The sequence below is a fragment of the Aedes aegypti genome, chromosome 1 (genome assembly GCF_002204515.2).
Source record: "Aedes aegypti strain LVP_AGWG chromosome 1, AaegL5.0 Primary Assembly, whole genome shotgun sequence".
NCBI classification, from domain to species: domain Eukaryota; kingdom Metazoa; phylum Arthropoda; class Insecta; order Diptera; family Culicidae; genus Aedes; species Aedes aegypti.
Genome location: NC_035107.1, coordinates 146,320,998 through 146,344,066, shown reverse-complemented (window position 1 = coordinate 146,344,066; position 23,069 = coordinate 146,320,998). Strand labels below are relative to the sequence as shown.

General features: G+C 37.3%; 1 protein-coding gene across 9 annotated transcripts in view; it reads right to left on the bottom strand.

Moving 5' to 3' along the window:
• LOC5576559 (serine/threonine-protein kinase MARK2) overlaps positions 1–23,069 on the bottom strand; it is a 154,005-nt gene that overhangs the window by 61,037 nt on the left and 69,899 nt on the right. For 8 of the 9 annotated variants that reach the window (XR_002501358.1, XM_021850196.1, XM_021850211.1 and 5 more), the window contains exon 2: positions 10,448–10,504. The gene's annotated coding sequence lies outside the window, so the exon portion shown is untranslated. Of the gene's footprint in view, positions 1–8,592; positions 8,738–8,930; positions 9,125–10,447; positions 10,505–23,069 lie in introns of those variants that run through there. The other variant, XM_021850186.1, reaches the window with a different exon arrangement.

The following is a 23,069-nucleotide window of genomic DNA, read 5'->3' as shown; positions in this document are numbered from 1 at the left end:
CCATCACAGTTCGCTGCGATATATGTTCGCCATCGCAAATGGACCAAATTGATAAGAGAAAGAGCCAAGTGGACCGGGAAAAAGGACAGGGATATTTGAAAAGGGCGGGCTACAAGGGTCTCGGATAACTATGCACAATTTCAATCGCATTTCGTATTCATACGAAGTTAGAACCCAGCTTGAAAACCGCATTATATAACCAGGTTTGGTGGAAATAAGAAGGGAAGTGCACCCTTAACATTGCAAGGAGTCGAATCAGGTATGATAAGCATAATGGAAGCCCCCTAGTAGCTCCCTAACCCATAACCCATCCTTTCTACCGATTGACTGTGTAAATCAGCATTCAGAGGATAGTACAGCGTTCCGGGACACATCCGCGTGTCCAAAAGTAACCCTATTCGGCTGAAAGGAGTTACTGATCGTCTTAAGGCAAAGTGGGCTCATGCTTTCAACAACGGGCAGAACCCCGTCTTGAGGCCCAACCTGAAAGCTCCGTGGTCAACCCGTACAGACCACAAGAATCTGCGCCATCATCTCACCTACCCGTGAGTCCTCACCCTACGCGGCTGGTCAAGACAAACGACCGTCCCCAGCCCGAGCTGATCGCAGCAGTGGCCAACACCAGTGTAGCTAGCCTGTCCAGTAAATCAGCCGGCCAGCCTAACACACATCACAATACACACACAAGATTGAAAGTTTAAGAATTTATAGCATAAACCCTAGCAAACGGCTACAAAACCTGTTTAGTAGAAGAAAGGAACCCCATGAAAGCCCTAAAAGCCGACCCTGAGGGTCTCCAGGATTCATGCTGGTGGTAGGTCATTTGGCATAAAGTCGTTTGGCACAAAGCCGTTTGGCATAAAGTCGTTTGGCATAATGGTCATTTGGCATAAAGTCGTTTGGCATAATGGTCGTTTGACATAATATTCGTTTGGCATAATGAGTCTAAAACCAAGAATTTATTAGAATGACATTCGTTTTTACGTTTCTATTGAATATTTCAGATGACATCAGGCATGTTTTGAAGTCAATTGATACAAAAAGACACTTTATTCAACAATCATATACTCTTGAATAGACTAAAGCATATAAGAAAAGTTATTGCCAATAGTATTTTTTAATTTATCCAAAAATTACCCTTCATTCAAATATTAATTCTTCTTTTGAGCTTCGCTATTGAATTTTTTTTTTTTGCGCTGGAGATTTTGATATATTTAGCACAAATTAACCCTTCTTTCAAACATTCTACTTTTTCTGAATATGATATAACCATAATTATGAGTATAAGGACTGTTCATGGAAAATTAAAATAAATCTCACCTTCTTTTATACATAGGATGTTCTCTGGGGCTATATTTTTTTTAGATATTTTTTTGTGTCAAACTGACAAAGAGGTGGCAATCGGTAACATTGATCTACTTAAGTTACTGGCGAAAAGAGTAATCGATTACTTCGATGGATTGTGCTACTTTTCCCCCAATGTCGTTTCCCTGAACGCCAGTTCCCCGAATGCCAGTTCCCTGAATAACTCGTTTCCCCGATTAGCCAACTTCCCCGAAAAGTTTTTGGAATCCATAATTCACGTAACTTTATACATTTCAGGATGGTGAACGAACTGGCCATCTGTTATGCACCCTTATTTATTTAATTGGCAATTATTTCGAGTTTTACCGTCCTCAGCATTTTTGCCAACATGTGAATGTCAGAATACCTCCTTCTTTTGATTGCTTATCATTCATTCTCGTTCACTATCCTGCCACTGAAGACTAATATAACACCTCTTTAATCTGCACCATTTTTCGGGGAAACAACATTCGGGAAAAGTATGATTCGATGATTCTGAATGCAATTTTTGATGTCTTTTTGTTTTATTATGCCGCAATAGTTTTTGGCGTCCAATCTTCTATTGGTTTAATCATAAATTTTGCCTTCTTTTAATAATAGGCTGTTCTTTATATTTATACTGTTTTAAATTTTATTATTAAGTAAATCTTAATGTTAATTATTTTTATATTTTACTGTTTTAGCAATTCTGGCAATACGTGCTGTTAGAATGATAATTACTTAAGAACAGGCATTGCAGAATTCGCTCTCAATTGAGTATGAAGCACGATCAAAGCAAGCAAAGAAAAACATCCCATCTGTTGCGGTCCACGATCGTCATTGTATCGCTAGGTGTAACAAGTCTGATAAATGGAAACAGCGAGCGAGAGCCCCAAAGAGAGAGCGATGATAAAATCCATTTTTCTTGCTTGTTTACCGTTGGGGATAGGTGTTTTTCTTTACTGGCACGATAAACAATCCACGAACTTCCAATAGCAATATTGTCCTCCAGGCTTGGAGCATGTTTAGAGGGGTTTTATCATGCACTACTATCCCCCCAATATGATCAAAGTTGTAGCAGTATACGATAAACAGTCTCTCATAATGTGCAGCATGTTATGATAGTTACAGAGAACGATACGTGAGAGATTCTCTCAATTTTCTCAGGATTCAATCCCTGCTTAAGAACCTGCCAATAATCAACATATTTTGCAAACACATGATCTATTTTCGAAATATGCTGGAAAAAAAATTTCAATCACAAATTTTCCCTTCTTTCGATAATAGACGGTGGCTTTGACGTACACTTCAGAAATCAAAATTTATATTGAATCGTCCAAATATTTTCTTTTAAACTTGTGTTGTTCATTTGAGTTATGTTGTGGGAAGAGTTTTTGCATTAGAGCTTTAAACATTTTGAACGAAAAAAAAAATCTGAATATTTTGCATTAGGCAACAATAAAAGATCTTTGAATTAGAGCAAATAAATGCAAATAAATTTTCCCTTTTTATCAAGTAATTTTTAATCAAGTGTTACGTTCATACTGGGCCAGAGCTTGATCTGCAACGAAATATTCTATGAGCATTCCCTTTATTAATAACTGCGAACTTTCTTTGCCAATTTACTGTTTTCAAATATGTACATCGCAACAAGCTCAAAGATACTCTATGTTCTGGGATGTAGAGAAAAATATTGATCCGAAGAGATCTTACAGACCTGTCACGAGTTTTATTCAGTTATGCTCTCTAAAGTCACAACAATTTTTGACATTCATAGCTTGGAAAACCTCTAAACGAACACCACGCTTATTGAGACCCTACCAAAAATTGTTGGTGGTGTTGATCTCGATAAAAAACTTTAAAAATACCGATATTCATTGTAAGTCAATCATTATGCCAAACGACCATTATGCCAAACGACTTTATGCCAAACGGCTTTATGCCAAAAGACCTTATGCCAAACGACTTTATGCCAAACGGGGTACAATCCCCATGCTTTAGCTTGCCCGTCTTCTTCTTCTTTCTGGCATTACGTCTGGGACAGAGCCTGCTTCTCAGCTTAGTGTTCTTATGAGCACTTCCACAGTTATTAACTGAGAGCTTACTGTGCCAATGACCATTTTTGCATGCGTATATCGTGTGGCAGGTACGAAGATACTCTATGCCCTGGGAAGTCTAGAAAATTTCCAACCCGAAAAGATCCTCGACCGGTGGGATTCGAACCCACGACCCTCAGCTTGGTCTTGCTGAATAACTGCGCGTTTACCGCTACGGCTTAGCTTGCCCGTGCTTTAGGCAAAAAGGTGGTCCTCCTGACACCGAGTAACAATGTAAAACATTCCATCATCGTCAGGGGCTTTCATATTCACGCTTTCAAACTGAATTGCAGCTTTTTGAGCCTTTTCGCAATTAGTAAGTAATAATTTGTTTTCCTCTTTTAATGTCGGTATTGGCTTCTGAGATTCTTTCAAAATTTTAGACAGTTCCTGGGCCCAATTGAGAAATTTTATTTCCAAAATTGTTGTTTCTTAATTGAGTAAAGCGTTTTTGAACTTCTTTTAGTATATCCTGAAAAATAATTTTCATAATAAAAAAAATGTTTAAATCGGTCCAAAACTAACTCTAAATCTTAGTTAGTTAGTCTCCCAAATGTATTGTCCGATACTGTAAAAGAATGGTATGAATGGTCTCTGCATATTGATATTATCGTACATCTTATTCTCTTATATCTCAAAAAGAAAACTTCTCAATCGTGGTTCGTAACGCAAAAAAAAATATTTTGAACGTCGATACATACCTTGAATCACGTTGGTACTTTCGACTAATTGTTGATTTAATTTTCAATTGTCCCACTGGCTGTCTCACTTTGACGTGCTGCTGTGATAAATCGTAGCAAATCAGTTCAACACAATTAAATTGCAGTTATTTCCAGAAAGCAATTTATGCGGTTCGTATGTCAGACCTAAAATACCACAAATCGTTTTATTGTGGGTCCAAAAACCAACACGTGCCGCACGTACACACATTTTTGATTGTGTAATATGTATATTAAATCTGATTGAAATGGTAGGTAGGCTGACATATGTGAATTACATATTGAATTGGTTCAGCTTTATATGGCAGATTTATTACAGATACGAGTGCGTTTAATGAGGTTACGTAATCTTGTATGACAGCATAACTGTATATTCACTCTAAACGCTCAACATAATGCTGAATTAAAATAATGCTACAAAGCATTTATGATGTTAATCAAATGCATCATTGCTTGCCAGTTATTGAATAAATGCATGATAACATTATTAATGCAAAAAATGTTGACTTTCGGTCAAATTAGTGCAATGGTATAATGCTTGTGGTTACTTGGGCAGTTCCGATCAATCACGGAGTAGCAACCATTGACATGTACAGTCAGTCTATGCTATGCTAGTTGCGTTTCGTTTAGTGCAATTGTAAGGAAGGTCACTTCAATTGCGAGTTTTTTTTTTCAAGTTGCTGCTTCAATTTTCCGGGATTGAGCGTGTTGTGGGAGACATTGTACCTTTCAGAGATTGCGTTTCTTTTTTCAAATTTGAACCAGCGACCGTTCGAGTACCCCTGAGGTAAAAATTCGAAATAGTCGGGAAAATCAAATCGACGGTTAACTAACCTCGAATTTGTCGAACGGTTACACCGGTAATATGAAGGATGAGTTCTATGAGAGCCAGGATAAGGCCTACGGAGAGTGCCCAAAACAAGACGTCAAGATAGTCATCGGTGACGCAAATGCGCAGATCGGGAAAGAAGATTTCTTCCGACCCGTCATTGGAACGGAAAGCCTTCATTCTATTACCAATGATAATAGCCTGCGGCTAGTAACCTTCGCTGCTGCTAGAGGGATGGCAATCAGCAGTACCTACTTCGCACGAAAGAATATCCGTAAACACACCTGGCGACACCCGAGTGGCGATGCCTGCTCCCAAATAGAACACGTGCTGGTTGATGGGCGACATGTGTCAGATGTCATGGATGTCAGGACCTTCCGAGGCCCTAATATCGAGTCGGATCATTATCTCGTTGTAGCTTAAAATTCGTGCGCGGTTATCCAGCGTCACGAGTTCCAAGAACAAACAGAACGCTGCGCTTCAATATACAACGCTAGTCGGCTGATGGGGTAGCTGCACAGTACCGCCAGCAGCTAGACGAGCAGTTGGGAAGAATCAACGTTGCTGGAGATCTCGACAGCCTGTTGGACCCTATCCACGAAGCTGTGACAACAACGGCGTGGGAAGTGATTGGCACTGGTCAACGACGAAGACGAAACGACTGGTTCGATGAAGAGCTCTGGCACTCATGACAGACACGAAGAATGTCACCAGAATCCGTATGCTTGTGGCCGGTAACTGACAAAACATAGAAAGGTACAGGGCAGCGAGAGCCGCAGACAATCGAATCCACCGCAGAAAGAAAAGGCAGCACGAAGAAAGTGTGGTAGCTGAAGCTCAAGAAAGCATGAACCGGAATGATGTGCGGAGATTCTATGCAACGGTCAATGGTGCGCGGCACAATGCCGTACCAGTACCCGCCATGTGCAATGGTCGAGGAGGGAATTTGCTGACCGATAAAACGGCGGTGGCTGCCAGGTGAAGGGAGCACTTTCAGCAATTGTTGGACGGTGAAAATGGAAATGTAGCGAGGAACAGGATGATTATTGATGATGACGATCAAGCTGTGAGCCCATCGACCATAAGAGACGTTAAAAAGGCTATCAGCGAGCTGAAGAACTGTAAGGCTGCTGGGAATGACAAGATCCCGCTCGAGTTTCTCAAGCACGGAAGTGAGCAGCTTTATCAGTCGATCCACCGAATACTTCTGAAGGTATTTGAGGACGAAGAATTGCTCACCGGCTGGTTGGATGGCCTCAACGCGCAATCTGCGAGAAACGGCACAGATTGGAGTGAGCCAATTACAGAGGAATTATTCTGCTGAATTCGGCGTACAAAATTCTGTCGCGCATCCTGTTTAACAGACTGAGACCGCTCGAGGAGTCCTTCGCCGGCGAATACCAAGCTGGTTTTCGTGAGGGCCGAATAACTTGCAGTAGGGGGTATAACTTACAGACTCACCATCTGTTTATTGATTTCAAGGCGGCGTACGACTCGGTGAAAAGAAATGAGCTGTGGCAGATAATGTCTGAACATGGTTTTCCGTCGAAACTAATTAGGCTGATACGTGAGACGCTAGATGGTTCGAAATCAAGTGTTCGGATCGCAGACGAGGTGTCAACCGACGTTAGACGGATTGAAGCAGAGAGACGCACTTTCGAATTTACTGTTCAACATTGCACTCGAGGGTGCTATTAGGAGATCTGGCGTGCAGATAAATGGCATTATTATCACAAGGTCGCACATGCTCCTTGGCTTTGCGGACGATATAGACCTAATTGGAATCGATCGCAGGTCAGTGGAAGAGGCCTTCGTGCCTCTTAAGAGGGAGACAGCGAAGATAGGCCTGACCATTAATTCTACCAAAACGAAGTACATGGTTGCAAGTAGAGATAGAGTCAGCCTTGGTGGTGTAGGCGCTGAGGAAGTGTTTGAGGGGGATGTGTTTGAAGTTGTTGAAGAATTTGTTTACCTTGGAATACTTGTGACATGTGACAACGACGTTTCCCGCGAAGTGAAAAGACGTGTTGCGGCTGCGAATAGGGCCTTTTACAAACTACGTAATCAGCTTAGGTCCCGCAGCTTGCAAACGGAAACAAAATTCGCCCTGTATAAAGCATTGATTCTTCCGGTGGCTCTCTACGGGCACGGCTGTACGCAATGGAAATGGACCTGGCGACCCTAAACGTTCGGGGCACCTGGAGAAGTTTCGCCCAAGACCGACGAAAATGGAGCTCTACAATACGCTCAGCAATGGTGTGACGCTACGCTGTAGCCATCATGTAAACAAGTAGTAAACAGAACGGCGTATATGTGGAACTCAAAAATATATTGTTCCGTTAAAAAGACCTGTTTTACAACGTTGAAATAGATATTTGCCTTACCTTCATCAATAGACCCGTTGGTAAAGCCCTTCTCATTGTCAATAAAACTAGGACCCGGTACGGAAGTAAAAGATTTTCGTATCTATTGTTAGATATCGCACTAGAAATCGTTTTACAGAAAGTTTTCTGTAACAGGCAAAGAACGATCTACAACAGATCCAGTCATTTTGTTTGCCTCGCGGACAATATGGGCGTTGTTGACAGGATATTTTGAAAGATGTCAGACTCAAAACGTCAGGCAGCAAAATTCGGTTGCGTCAAAGATAAACTTTTAACATAGTTTTAAGATGAATGTAAGATAATTCAACGGTCAAAATGACATGATTTTAGATCCGTTATGCCCTTACAATAAACCAGAAGACGCATAACAGTTCACGAACCAAGCCGTTTATTTAACCAACTTGTATTCGTACAAAATAAGTCGGTTCAATCCGTAGCAGCTGCCAAATCAACTGTGTTGTCATAAGTTTAGTCACATAAAGTTCACAAAAGAATCTACACACTCGCATTGAATGCTTATTTTCATCATATAAAATATGCACGTATATCGCCACCACCTTTGTACGTATAAGCCTTTTTCGCACCATCTTATATACAATTTGTTGCCCATATAAGCATCGTATAACACTATGGCGCTCGAACATGACTCTAAGTAGCCTGTCATTTGTTTTGGAAACCATGTTGTATTTTCTGTTCGCCATTTCATAGTAATAAAAATCGGTACTCATAGTCAATACTGATACGAAAAAGTATGCACTTATTTGAAGAAAGTATGTTGATCCTTTTTAAGCTTTGTCAGTACAAAACCAACTGATTTCCATTACTTTGTAATCGTGCGATGAGATAGCATCAATGATTAATGACGCATACTAATTTCAATGACGGCCTACTTTGCCTTAAAAAAAAACAAATGCCAATCGCTATGTGTAAAAAATCATGCCAATGAAAAAAACATATGTGCGATGTAAAAAATATCCACCATGAAGAATAGTCTATCGATATAAGCAGCAATGACAGCCTTAAAAAAGTTTAATACGATAATTTATCAAGGAAAATGTACCTCTCTTATTGACGCTACACATCTACACAGGCGGAAACTGATTGTCATAAATTTCCTGGCAGCATTCAATGTAGGATAAATGCACTTCGTATGTTCATGTGCTTACACGGAATGAAGGGAAAATGGCGAACTATTTCATGTCACTAAAGGCGATTAATTTCGGTTAGTATACTATACTTACATTACTGTAATTTATGACTCTGTTTTGGGTTCTTGCTCCTCAGCGTATCCACAATTGGCCTATCTCCGCAGTTTCCGAACGAAGAACGTTTTCTACTTCTCTACTGCTTTCGAAAATTTGCTCGAATCTAGGTACGTGAACAAGTCTAGAGCACAATTAACACATGACGTTAACATCTTCCTATAATTCAATACACTTATGTATAGTATTGCGTTTAATATGCAATTTGAGGCAGACAAATCCCGATTAATTGGTGAAAATTTGCTAATCGATCTTGTAATATGGCACCCGAATGAGCTAGCACAAATTTTCCGAACTCCACCAGTTTTCACACTTACACTCTTCATCTAAATGAAAAACGCACTACTGAAGATCGCACGGATACCCATGTGCGAGGCGATCTAGTGTGCTGTGCTTTCCGAACTAAAGGGATCGAGCATTCACGAGAGAGCTGGGTATCGTATCAAAGATGGCCATATTGTCAGAAAACTTTGATTTGAATCTAATCCAAGGCCTGCTCTGTTAGATGATACCATCTGCGCTGTAGAATAAAGGACAACTAATTTGATGTTTGTTGGCAACATTTCACAGTTGGATATCTCTGGGAAACTTGCTCAGCTTTCGCATGATTGTGACTTTTGCATTTGGAAATCTTCAATGACATGAATTATTTTTGTAGGAAAATGTTTACCTTAATTTGTATGGAACAATGTTCCCGCTGTTGAGACTTTTGCGCAGAGCAACCGAAAAACATTCTCTCTGTAGAGCGAACTCAGTATTGCCTGCTGCGATCAACGCTCTCAAACCCAACCAACACAATCGAGTATTCGGTGGAAATAGTCAATTTTAGAATGAAAACAAATTTTCCACGCTTGCTTGTGTAAAGACGGGAAAACCACTTTCTGCAGATGTGATGGTGGTAACGCCATGCCTATCTCACATATAAATAACGTCCCATCATTCTAGTTGCCAAAAATTTTCATCTTGCCACGAAAACACGAAAACGCGACGCATGAGATTGGTTTGGTAAAATAGCTTGCGATCTCGGTAGTTTTCGTGACAGTAAAGATGACCCTCAACGATGAACAGGAGAGTGGTGGAAAAATATCGCTTAAATGTGGTATGTTGTGCGATATTTCCTCGTTCTTTGAAAATGCCGCACACAGAAATCAACTCTTCATCTATCTTCGCATGCTTGAGGAGATTTATACTGGGTCGCATCATGTGGAAACAGACTGCCTATAGTATTGGGTTAATAGTGCAGACACGTATTTGAGAGTATGTATAATAATTGAAAGATATGGACGAAAATTTCAGTACACATTTTTTATCTTCTCCGGAAAATTATTCATTATAATATTCATTATCATTCCTAATCATGGAATCTTACAGCGAATGTAAGTGAATTATATCCTTCCAAGATTCATAGTGAGATTCTGGATTCCTAACGGATTTTGAGCGGAGTCGATATTAATTTTCGGTGAAAGTTCTTAGATAGTTTCTGGACATTTCTAGCTAGTTCCAATCATTGATAAAATTAATCATTTGAAGAAGTTTGCAACTTCAAATATAACGTACAAAATTTGATGTTTTCAAAAACTACACGCTAGAGGACTACGTTTCAACTGGGAGAAAGTCTGTTTCTCAATTGAGTGTTCTTATGAGCACTTCCACTGTTATTAACTGAGGTTTTTTTGTCGATTGAGTTTATCGTGTGGCAATCACGAATGTCCGCTGTGTCCAGAGATGTCGAGAATATTTTCTTAACGAAAACATCCTAGACCGGTGGGATTCGAGCCCTAGACCCTCATCTTGGTCTTGAAATTGAATATCTGAGAATGACAACAATAATTACCTTGATTTTTACATGCTTTGTGTATGGCTGTAGCCTTGTCTCGGTTGATATTCGAATCTGAAAAGCAAACAAAAAAAAATGTCGTTAGACTAATTAGATAAATTGATTAGATCTACATCAATTTTGTAGCGACGAAATCAGCATGAATTTTTACAAGCTGATTTTTTCAGCAATATTTTGCTGAAATAGAGTCCTAAAGCCTTGTCCCAACTTAAGTACCAAACACTTGAGTTAAGGCCAAAAACACACGTTTGCTCAATTTTTAAGGTGAAGATGAATCGAAGCCAAACCTCAAATTTTCAAGAGCACGGATCTTAAGAACCGAACATCCATTTGAGCTGAAAACCTAATCGATTGGTCATCACCAGCAAGTGATCAATCGATTAAGTTTTCAGCTCAAACGGATGTTCGGTTCTCCAGATCCGTGCTCTTGAAAATTTGAAGTTTGTCTTCGATTCATCTTCACCTTAAATGCCTTACGTTGATTTACGGACAAAAACTTTTTTTTCCGATTTTTGAGATTATGTCACACCCTTTGCTTAAAACTCAAATTTTGGGTGTATTTTGTTTCCGTGACCCTTTCGAAATGTCAGGTAGGAACAACACCAGTGCTGTAAAATTGAGTCCCTGTGGCATTTTTGTCAACTAGGTAAACGTCAAACATGGTCAACAGTATCAATGTTCAAAGTTTGGACCTAAAGGAGGTTCTCTACAGATGGGCAGATAATAAGTGAGCTTCGAGTTAAACTAGAATAGCTTTATTCAAGTATTGCTTATAAAACACGTCTTGTCTGTTTAAAGACTTGTTGTGGAATGATTAAAGTTTCTGACACGATCGGATGCCTCATCATGTCATGATCAGGGCTGTTAAATGTCATGAATATCACGTGACTTTGACAATTGAATATTGCCAATATCATCGTTCCCCGTGGAAAAAGTCATCGGAAAATATTTTTCCCGGTGACCTTTTCCGAATCACTATCGGTTGGCAATATTTACTTATACAACATTTCGCATGGAAGGGTGCTATAAGCATTTGATTTTTTTTTTCCAAAATTTTGACATTTAACAGCACTGGTCATGATCACCTTCGGTTTGGCCGATCGCTCACGGCCTCCTTTTTTGAATTTTGAAATTTAAGTTTAAATATGATATAATCGTTATTTCATCGGGTAAGTTTGCAAAAGTAGTAGCAAGAACACGCTCTGTCTTGTAAAAACATTTTTTATACAAAATTTTAGGACCCTATTACTGTTCGATTTCTTGAAATTCAGAGTTTAGTGTGAGGATTATATGAACTATAGTTTAACGAAAAGAAAATCACAAATTATTATTAAACTAGTGAGCCCGGCAAACTTCGTCTTGCCATCAAGTAGGCTGTTAAAAAACGCCATGGATCGTCCCATTCAAAATAACAGTTTCGTTCACGCTCGTTTTTTCCGACTTTCCCGGTGAATATCCTAGGATTTGTATACACACAAACACGTCGGGACACTTGACGAACAAAACGGAAAAATAATCATTCAAATCGGTTGACCCGTTCGGAAGCCATTTCGTGACATACAAACACCAATCCATTTTTATTTATATAGATTGTTTCTTTTATTATTTCGATGGCCTTGGTGAGTGGCCTTTTTTAATAAATTGACGATCGCCTACACTGTGTTGAACACCCTTGAAAGAAATGAAGTGTCCGAACACGCACCACATAACCGTTCTTATAGAAAACGTACTATTATGCTAGTTTCCCGAGTTATGAAGAATTATTTTTTCGAAAACTCATCAAAATTGTCTTACGTAATTAATAGACAGAATCTTATGGCCTTCTTAGCTACTCTTAGATACATCGGCTTGTTAATTTGCAATTATTCCATTGAATATTTGCTTCAATAAAAAAAAAAGATGTACCAGAAGTAATTCAATCTAGACTCTAAAACTGGATATTGTTAACGCAACATAATATTAAATACCTACGCGTAAAGAAAAAAAAACTAAAGACGCATTATATGTGTACTCTCGTTAAAGTCTACCTGCAATTTACAAATAGCTTAAGAATTCAAAGCAAGCCGTGTCTACATCATATAATCCTCCGAAGGACATTATTATTCCACAGACAATGAAACCAATAAATTGCTACATTATCCCCAAAGAATATCATCCACCAGCATTTGGAAAGGGAGCTTTTTTATTTGCTCTACTGTCTCTTCCATCCACTCCGGCTTTCCGCACCAGTGCCTTTATTTGGTTACGTGAAAATTGGATCCGCCAGTTTTCTATACAGTTATATGGATAATCTTTCTCGATAAACGTTAACATTGTTGGCGTTTTGAAATTGCGAATCGGATCAGTTGCGTCTACGGATAAGCTCTTGGAAATTACTAACCAAAGCGTAACATTAGGGAGAAGATTAACTGGAGTCATAACTGGTATTGTCAACTGCACAAATTTGGAGAACTAATCGTTTATCTAAGCTGAAAATTGGAGTCCGAAAAACTTGCGTTTTCCAGTTTTCGACGTCTAAACGTGATTTTAGAAGGTCTTGGTCTTACAAGGGTATCTCATAAGCTTCAGTTTTGTATAAACATATTTGGGATCTATCCACCAGTGCAGTTCCATACTTGCTCAAATCGAGTAACTGTCTTCAGAAAAGTTGTAGACAATGATAATTGAAAATGTTTCTCTTCAGACAACAGGTTTGTACGAACATTTTTTCAAGAGTTACAGAGCATTTTGTTTAAAATACGACTAAAACCAGATTTTTTAGAATAACATCCTCTATAACGGTGATTGCAAACATAGAATAAATTAAAAATAATAGTTTATTGTTTTTTTTTTAACGAATATAACAACTTTCAATCTCATCTTATTTTAACCCTCTAATACCCAACCCCGCCTTTAGACGGGGTGCACTTTGTAATTTTGTGTATTTTTTCGTAGCTCGGAAATCAAAATGATTTTATTTTTGGCTTATACCTTGACTCATAACACGCATATAAGAAAAGTTTTTTATGACTTTTGAAACTTTTTTGTATTATTAGAAATTGTTTGAAAAATTGCATTCTTATATAACCTACAAATGCCTGGGCTTCATTCAACGTGTAATATAGAAAATCGTACCTTTTATATTTTTCTACAATTAACCTATCACAAACAAAGAGCCTGGTGGTATTAAAATAATTTCAAACCTGTTTTTCCGTTAGTTACACGGAAAATGAAATACGCTCCGAAAAAAAATTAAAAATTTAATATTTTTAAAAATACCGTAAAAGTTTAAATTATTATTATTGCCAAAAATCAACAACTAGAAAAGGCTTCAAGAAAATGTGAAAAAAGCTAGAGTTGTTCGAAAATAAAAATTATAAAAATCAAAAACCAAAATTTAAAAATTTGCGAATAAAAATAAATAAATGCCCAAAACGTGTTTAGAACGATTTTAGATAACGAAAAATAAAACTTAAATCGAAAATAAAAATTTGGGTATTAGAGGGTTAAAGTAGTTGACGATTTTAGTAAAAAATAGTATTTTTTTTTGGTCTAAACATATCATTGGAAAATGGCAAACAAAACAACTTCCACATGAAAGATATTTTTTAGCCTAACGATCAGTTATTGTTTCATTTTGCTCCGTTGTTGCCCAATGCTAATTTATTTGGAATTATTGTTTATGGTATGTCAAACTCTTCAGAATAAAATAATGTTTAGACATCAAAAACGAACGTTTTTCGGACTCTGAATCAGTGTGCGGTGTGGCCATCATCAAGCAATTCGATACCACATTTGGGAAAGGATTTAGCACGAAGTGCACAGACTAAGTATCAATCATGTTATCCACTTACCATAAATTTTGATGATGTATGTTAGTAACAAGTGGACCAATCTCAACATACGGCCTTCAATATCGAACACAACCTAGAAACGTCTCGAATCCATTGAGTGTTTTCCCTACAGGAATTGCCATTTCAAAGCATTTGCAACATTCACATGAACAGCAATATGAAGTCTACTTAGTCTACAAAACGTCTATCCAAAAATCTCTTCAAATACATGGACGTAGCCAGAGGGGTCTGCAGAGCCGACAGAATAGATCGAAATCAGCTAGTTTGCTACATATATACACGGGTAAAAATGCGGCACTCAAAACAAGGAGAAAAAGCCGTGATTTCGGGAGGAAAATGTATTTTCATGTAAATACACCATGACCAAAAGACATGATATCATGAATCATTTTACCGTAACGCCTGCTGTACGTTACGTTTTCGAAGCGTCAATTTGAACCATAAGCTGTATGTATGCTGGAACCATGAATAACATTTATGAAAACATAAACCCTATTCATGGATTTAGTCTGGGAGGGAGGCACCGATACTACACACGAAATTGGATAAAATTGTTTTCCAAATTGCAAGATTACTCCAGTTTGCCAACGGCAATCAAGGCAGGCTTAGTGAAAATCGCTAGTTTTTATTTGTTGTGTACCTTCGATCTTTCTGGACAAACATTGAAAAAGGGCCACAGTTTTCTATGCGTTTGATTTTCAGTTTTAATGAAAATAGTAAAAAGAATTTCATTCCAATACGTTACATTCAATAAGAATAAACGGTGGTCTCGTGACGTTACTTCTGAATGTGCATAAATTGATTCTAATTCGATTTTTGCTACTTTTAGTGAAATGCAAAAATATACTTAGACTAATTACGCGCTTTTATCATGTTTGTCCATTGTTTAAGATCCGGGTTCACAGTGACAGTTCGTGACAGCAAAATTCTCGGCTCACTGTGACGTAGATACATTTTGTATTGGTTTCTCCCTCCCAGGATTTAGTTATCTGTCATTTATGATTCCTATTTTGAATATGAAATGTGGCAATTTCGGCCATAAACTCATGAAGCAGGATCTGGAATCATGTATACAGTTCATGAAAACATAAGCTCATGAATAGTATGAGTTTAGATGCCTGTCATTTATGATTCCAGTTTTGATGATGAAAAATGGAAATTTTTGTCATGAAGTCATGAAGCAGGATCTTGAAATCATGAACTAATTTACTTAAAACATACAAACGTAAATTATGATCCCAGTTTATATTTGTCATAGGAAAAAAAATACATGGAAATGGATCGTTCTAGCTTTTATGCCTGTAGTTTCAGAATAAACTGTGAAAAGAGTCAATAATGATGGGAGATTGTATTGGCGATGAAGAAGTCCGGCTACCGAAGGTTTGAGTGAGCTGCTCTATTGTAAGATGTGGAGAATGCATCAAATCCGAACTAGTTAAAATCGTCTAACAAATCCTTCGTCTATCATTGCCCGGTACTGCATAATCAGTGTGAAAGCTTGCAAGTGCATTTTCGAACATCCAATAGCACCGACTGTTTTATTGGATCATCGGGAATGTCATCGATATTAACTCCTCTTTCATTACGCTCAATTGACTATCCTGCTTCTCTGATTTCTGATCCGTGCTGGTCAAATCAACCGACTCTCCCCAAAAAAGAGCCACGGGTCACTCGTTCTACGAGTGATGTGGATCTGTTGAACGGCTCCGATACTTTTTGCCCATCTCTAATACAAACTCTAGTGGAATTAAACGGTGAAGATCAACAAGTAAACCCAAAATTCCCATTCCTTCCAAAAAATGATTGTACTTCTCAACCTCGACCAAACAGTGAGTTTTACGGTTCCCCAAAACTATCTTAGTTCCATAAGAAGCAAATATGGTTTAAAATTAAATCAAAAGAATCCGGCTCCGTAAAGCCTAAGAGCGCTTGAGCCGGCTAAATAAATGATTTACCTTTTATTTACGTCACTGACTGTGAAGTCATGTTTTACAGCTCAGACGCGGAAGCAATTTGAAAAACACCAAGTCCATGTTCATATAGGATTCACTACAAGTGTACCAATCCCTCAATGGTAGGGGCGTCAGGTGCATCCCGGTGGTTTGGTACATATCTCGGTTCGATTCCCGTTAAAGATTTGGTTTCTAAAAAACGGTATAGAACCATTTTTATTTCATGTCTGTCATTTTCTTTAATAGACTTACACCAGGGTGTCCATTTAAAATCAGTTTTCCAATTCCCAGATTTTTCCCGGCTGTCCAAGAAATTGAAAAACAGATGGCAAAAAATTCCTGCGTTTTGAAATTTTTGTTTTTTTTTTTTTCATACGAAATGGACAAATTTGGAGTACATTTTATTTATGAATTATTTTCAATACAATTAAAAAACGGTTTACATTTTAAAAGGGTTTTAGACAAAAAGATTTAAAATATTTCTGCACATCTACATCGATCCTCTCTTCCGCTAATAACTTTGCTTAATTAGATAAATCTGCAATATTTCTTATTAATGAAGAAGATAGTGATTCTTCATCCTACGACAACAGAATCAGTTTTCTGCACGCAAAAAAAATGTGCGGTAAAAACTACTATTTTAGGGGGTTAACCGGGTTAACTTCCATTTTCAGCAGACCAGAAATGCGCTTGATTTTACCATGTCTGTTGTCGAAATCAGTTTGTTGTAAATTATTTTTGTCAAATGTGCCAGTAATGTGGTGGGATGTACCGTAAACATAGTAAATTGGTCTGAAATTCCATGGTAGTTTCAAGAATAGGAGTAGTCAGCTAAAATAGTATTTTTTACCACAGAATGTTTTCCCGTGTGCAATAACGCAAATAGAACAACGATGAAGAGAAATCGATGAACGCAGATAGGCCCTTATGAAAAAACAATGCTGATTTGCTGAAATATCTAAAACACCGTTACCCCCTGGAATTCGTAGGAAGTTCAGAGAAATTATGGCCTGCTTTGTACATCTAAACTTACACAAAAGGGCAAAGTTCAATAGCCAACCTATTACCTTTTAAGAATGTCTTAAGAACTATGCTTTACTCATGGCTTATGCCTGATTTATGGAGAAATGATTGATCTGTGATGAATCTCATGTTGCATCCAAGAAAAGATCTTTTAACAGAAATAATAGTTCCAAATACATGTTATTGTTCTCATGTGAAGCTGGCTAAAACTTTTGACATGAATCCAAGATTGCATATTCCAAGTAATCTTCAAAAGATTTAATGAACCATCTGGGCCAGTGGTTCCCAACCTTTTTGAAGCTGTGGCCCCTTTCAAGTTCTACAAATATCCCGCGAAACCCTGCAAACAAAAATTGTAGAAATCTTTTTTTTTGTTAAATAAATGAAAAAGATTTGATTGGTTTTTAAGTGTGGTGAATTAAATGCAGATCAGAAAAAGGATTAGATTCAATTAACTACAATTACAAAAACATGTTCTTTCTCGTTTTTCCCAGCATATCTAAATAGATCTCACAAAGGATTTGTATATGATCAATGAAATTGAAAAAAAAAAAACTGTCGATGAACCAGTGATGAAGGTGGTGAACCAGAACAAAAAAAAATCAAAATACTCGCGAGTATAAGAGTGCTGTAATCTGTCGATAATAAATCTTTTCGTGTACGTATTGGGAGCTGTTCGAAGTCAATTAGGCTTTTGGTGAAAAAGTCCTCGGAGTTTTCTAGACTTCAGGGGATTTTTATTACAAACTTGTAGTTTACTGTCGATTTGATGGATGTACACTAGATTTGTCTGTCAAAACCATAATAAATCTCACCTTGTTTAGTTGCACGCGAGTAAATGTTCACGAACATTTCAATATTTGTTCTGGTATGTTCTCCCGTGCAGGCGGGTGCAAACCTACTCTCATCAAGTTTGTTCGCGAGACTGTCGTGTTTGTTTTGCGTTGGTTTACACGCGTAAGATGCTTCGTGATTTCCATTTTGGCAAGTAACCTAATTAGCGGTTTAGTATATCTTTCGAAAAATTATACATTTATCAATAGATGTCCTTGACAGAGTCTCACAGAGATCACGTCTGCGTTCCATGTATAATATCTTCTATGGCCTTCTGTATGGATCTACAGTGAAAATAACAAGGAACTAGTATCTAAGAAAAATCTCTAAAGAATATTGCTCAAATTCTACAAAATTCTTGCAGTATAAGCTCTTGCGAAAGCTCCAACAAATAATCTCACGATCAATTTGATGGCCAGGGACTAGCGTTAAAGATTTCCCCAAAAATCGTCTTGAAAGGTTCCCGTGAAGATATTTTTGCCAGGCAATTTTTTGAAGATAGCAAGCATCAACGGCTTGGCGGCTTCTGTGCATATTTCAAGACACTTTCTAAAGGTTTTCATAGCCCATTGTATACCGTGGGATGAATTTCGCCTGGAACTGTCAGAAAAGCCAGTCAGATAACCTTCAAGAATATTCCCAAGAAGTACTGCTGCAGGAATATGGTAAAATCTAACAAGGAATCAAATAAAAATCTAGTTAACTGTATGCGAGTTGCGCCAAGGATTTGGGTGCAATAAGTGAAAAATTTTGAATTTCAAAAATTTCACCGGTTGTTCATCCCTACGATATTTTTTTTCAAAGATCTTGCTAAAAATCCACCGAGGAAAATAAAAAAAAGACAGTAATTTTTTGCGCATTCCTCAAGAAAATATCTAACAAGGGAAGGTCACGATGGTGTTACACGGGGTTTTCAACCGGACTATTTTTGTTAGATTCTACATGTTGAAATATGAAAAACCCGAAAGCCTTTCGGGTGATGGACCAGTGGTATAGCCAGGAGGGGCTCTAATAGGGGCAATTTTGTACGTATATTATATTATTAGGCTAATTGTAAATTTGACAAAAATATTTTTTTAGTATTTATTGTGATGAAAGAGAACAGAATTGACATTGATGCATGTTTCAAATGTTTTTTTTTCTATGCCATAGGCGCAATCGGGATGGGTTTCTTGTTGGTATACTATTTCAATTGAACCAAATTTGTTGTGGTGTTTATATTCCATGTTAGTTACGCTTAAAGCATAAACATACATTACAAACGTACATTAAACGAATCTTACACAGGGTTCTAAGAGTACGGTACATAATTGTAACAGAAAATCCTGAACATTTCACATGACGCAAGGTGAGTTTCTGACGGATTTCCTTTGTAAACTTCTTTGCACTTGGGCAAAATATTAAAAAAATCACAACCTGGAAAACCCATAATCCTGAACAACATTTTCAGATAATTTTGTACCAGTGAAGAACAAACATGAGTTGAAAAGAATGAAATTAGTTTTTCCCTAGTATGAACCAAGTATTTATTACTGGAGAAGATTTAGCACTAACCAATTTTAGATAACATTACAATATCATTTCTGAAATGCAAAAAAAAAATCGTAATGAATTCTGCGCTTGTTCCAAAGTGCCTTTTATCAATGATTACAACAATTTTCTATTTTCCGTGTTACTATTTGGGAATTAAAATTATAAATTTCACTAAATAAAATTGAAAAAGTTTTTTTTTAATTACATCTTTTCAAAGAATTTGAAGAATTTGTTTCTATTTTTCGGAAAAATCTTGGCAAAATAAGTAAAACAATGTTTTCTGGAGGAGTTGTTAAGCAAAATCATTATGAAATATCTACCGTTTTGATTCATATTACGGACACCTAAGGCCTTAGTGAAGTATAACTCAGCATATGCTCTGGAATAAATCATTCTGTATGATTTCTCAGCGTTATTGAGCGTCGGAAAACCTTACCTTTCGAATGGTAGGTAAAGAATACGCTTCCGCAATTTTAATAATTTTAAATAAATCGAAATGCGTGGCTTTCTCATGATTCTTATTCCGGACGCTTCCTCACTTTTGGCTCTTATTCCGGACACTTTGATTTGAATTTCGGACAGCTCATGGAAATCATTAATAGAAAAGTCAAACCATCAGCTGAAGCCGACAAGCCACTAAAGAGACGTCTAAGGGAGTTGGACATTATAAGCTTGCTTATGGAAAAAGCTTATTAAAACGAGCCTCGAAAGTGAGAAATTTTGAACAGCAAAAAATGAAACTTTTCGTGTGAAATGTTTCCCATACAAAGTAGAGTGTCCGGAATTTGAAGCTGTCCGTAATATGATTCAAAACGGTAGAAGCCTCTGCATTTTTCTAAGTAAATAAAAATGTAGTTAGCACATTGTATCCAACAGATTAAAAATTAAACTAAATGGTCCAGCGATTTTAAGAAAAATTTCATTAATGTCAAGCTCAGCATAATTTTGATCAGTTCTCAAGAAAATCTGTCTTGTAGATCGTCTATTGATATTTATCAAATATTTTAATATTCTCTAAATTAGTAAATACTGAAGTCTCAGCATGATATTTTTTATGGTTTCGATAATACTTTCATACCGTAGTCCTTCTAGTATTTTAAAAATAATTTTTAATGACAATTGACTAGTTTCCCGAGAACCATGCTGCTGAAGCTGTAACTCAGGCATATAAACGGTAAACATAAAACTGGATTACTTTATAGATACAATTAAAGTTGATTTAAAGGAGGGAAAGGTCCGCTCTAGAGTCATATTGATGTTATAATTCATAATATTAACTCAAATATCTTTGCCATATGAGCCTTTAGTTTTGAGTTTTCTTTTGTTTTGTAACGTTATATAAGAAGATGAAGAGGTTCTGTGTCTCCTTAAGAAAAAATTCGAATGGAAATCAAAGAAGGTTTCCCTCTTTCAAAATTTCGTCTAAACTGTAAGTTCCGTATAACTAAGGTTATATATTATAGTGCACCGTTTGTATGCATAAATTACAGCTTGAGTAGCATGGTTTCTTGGAATGTTTTACGTAAACGGTAATCCACATACAAACTCGCCATCTTGAAAACAAAATTGGCTTGGGGGCGCCCAAAGAGAAGTTTGCCAAGGGCGCCGTGAGGCCACGCTACGGCTCTGTCAACAACATCCCACTCTCTCCTACATATATATATTCGTCCTGAATTGCAACCAAACCGAATTCACGACTGCGTTTCTGATTTTGTTCCACGGTAGGATGCTGAAAGTGTGGTGGAGTGTGGTATGCCGACGACACGCTTCACAAGGCAATTCTTGCGGCCGATTTTCCGGTTTCTGGCCGCTCCAGGTCCAGACTAGACATGAACCAACTGCCTATGAGCAGAGGCTCGCTGCTGATGGTGGTGGATACAGGCAGCAGAGGTGGAGATTTTCGCTTCCTATTTGATGCTGTTTATTTGAGCGTATACTCACAGTCGGAAATGCTCAGCGCAAATGGTGTCGCTCATTGGATTTGGATGGGAAAATTTCCAGCCAGGGTCGTCCGGAACCAGAGCGCCTTGCGATAGAGGATTTGGGCAATGTTTGCTAGCCGGCACGAAAACATTCAATTTTAGGCAGCATCAAAGAGAATGTAAGCGAACGTGAAAAGCCCGTAACACTTCAGATGATTTCAGCTTTGTCATCCTTGATTTATGACTGGAAAATTTAGATCCGAGGTTAGTGGGTCATTATTATTGATTGATATTCCGATAATCGCATTTTGTATTTGAATGAGCAGTGGAGAATTTAATTAAAATGATTTTGTTCTCCAGTAATCAAATCAATTTAATTTGTTTAGATTTTTTTCTAATATCAAAACAGGAACATACACAGCTAAAAATATGTTGTAAATTTAAGTTTATTTTCATGCACATATTTGGAGCATCAAAATAAACCTAAATTTCAACGACCAATCAATTATTGTTCAATCAAATTCACTTTAAATTTACACGATCATGTAATATTCAACCATTTATAGTTGAAAATTGAATGTATATTCATTTAAATTTACATGATGCTGAAACAACACACGAATTTGATTTATTTTTACAGTAGATTTCAGTTTATATCACATTGAAAATTATATTTTTTTCTGTATAGTCCGTTCACCAGTTTCTAACAAAATTAGAATAAGATTAGAAGAATCTTTTATCAAGTAAATAAAGATTATCCCTGCCCATAGTAAGTGTAAAAAAGTAGGCTTAGTTTGGACATTGAAGTAAAAATACTTTTAAAAATATATAAAATGAAATTCATTAGAATCGCATCGCAAGGTTACACGATTGTTAAATCATGTATTTTTTTCTCTCACTTGTTATCACATTTTCCCTAGGTACTAAATAGAACAATAAAGAAATAATATTTTCTATAAGGTCTCATATAAATTTTTTTTTATGTACTGATAGTACTGCCAACTCCGAATATGAAGTGGCGAGAAAAGCGTCATGAGCCTTTTATATGGAATTCTCGATAAAGTAAACTATAAATTGTAAAAGTTCTCAAGGAATACTAAACTGAAAAACAGAAAAAGTAAAAGTAATAAAGATGGAAAAAAATGCAAGTATAGTCAGTATATTGTGGTACAATCTCCATACGAAATGGTCGCTTTGTAAATATGGATTCAAGCATTTTTCTTAAACACAAGTGCAAAGGACTCACAAACGGGAAGAAAATCAACATCGATCTTTGTGTGAGCATTTCACTGCAAGTCCTGTTTCGTTGGGTAGGTATGCTTTCGTCAAATACCAACTGTAATATAATTTGTCAAATAAGAAAAGAGCTTCATTTACTCGGGTCGGGACAAGTTCATTGTCAACCCGTAGCAGGTCGCATCCTAGGTGTATTGTATGACAAATGACAACTCGAATAGTATGAGGCTTGATTGCGTTTCCACTCTCACTCCTGCCGCATGAAACAAGGCTTTAGGGCGCATCG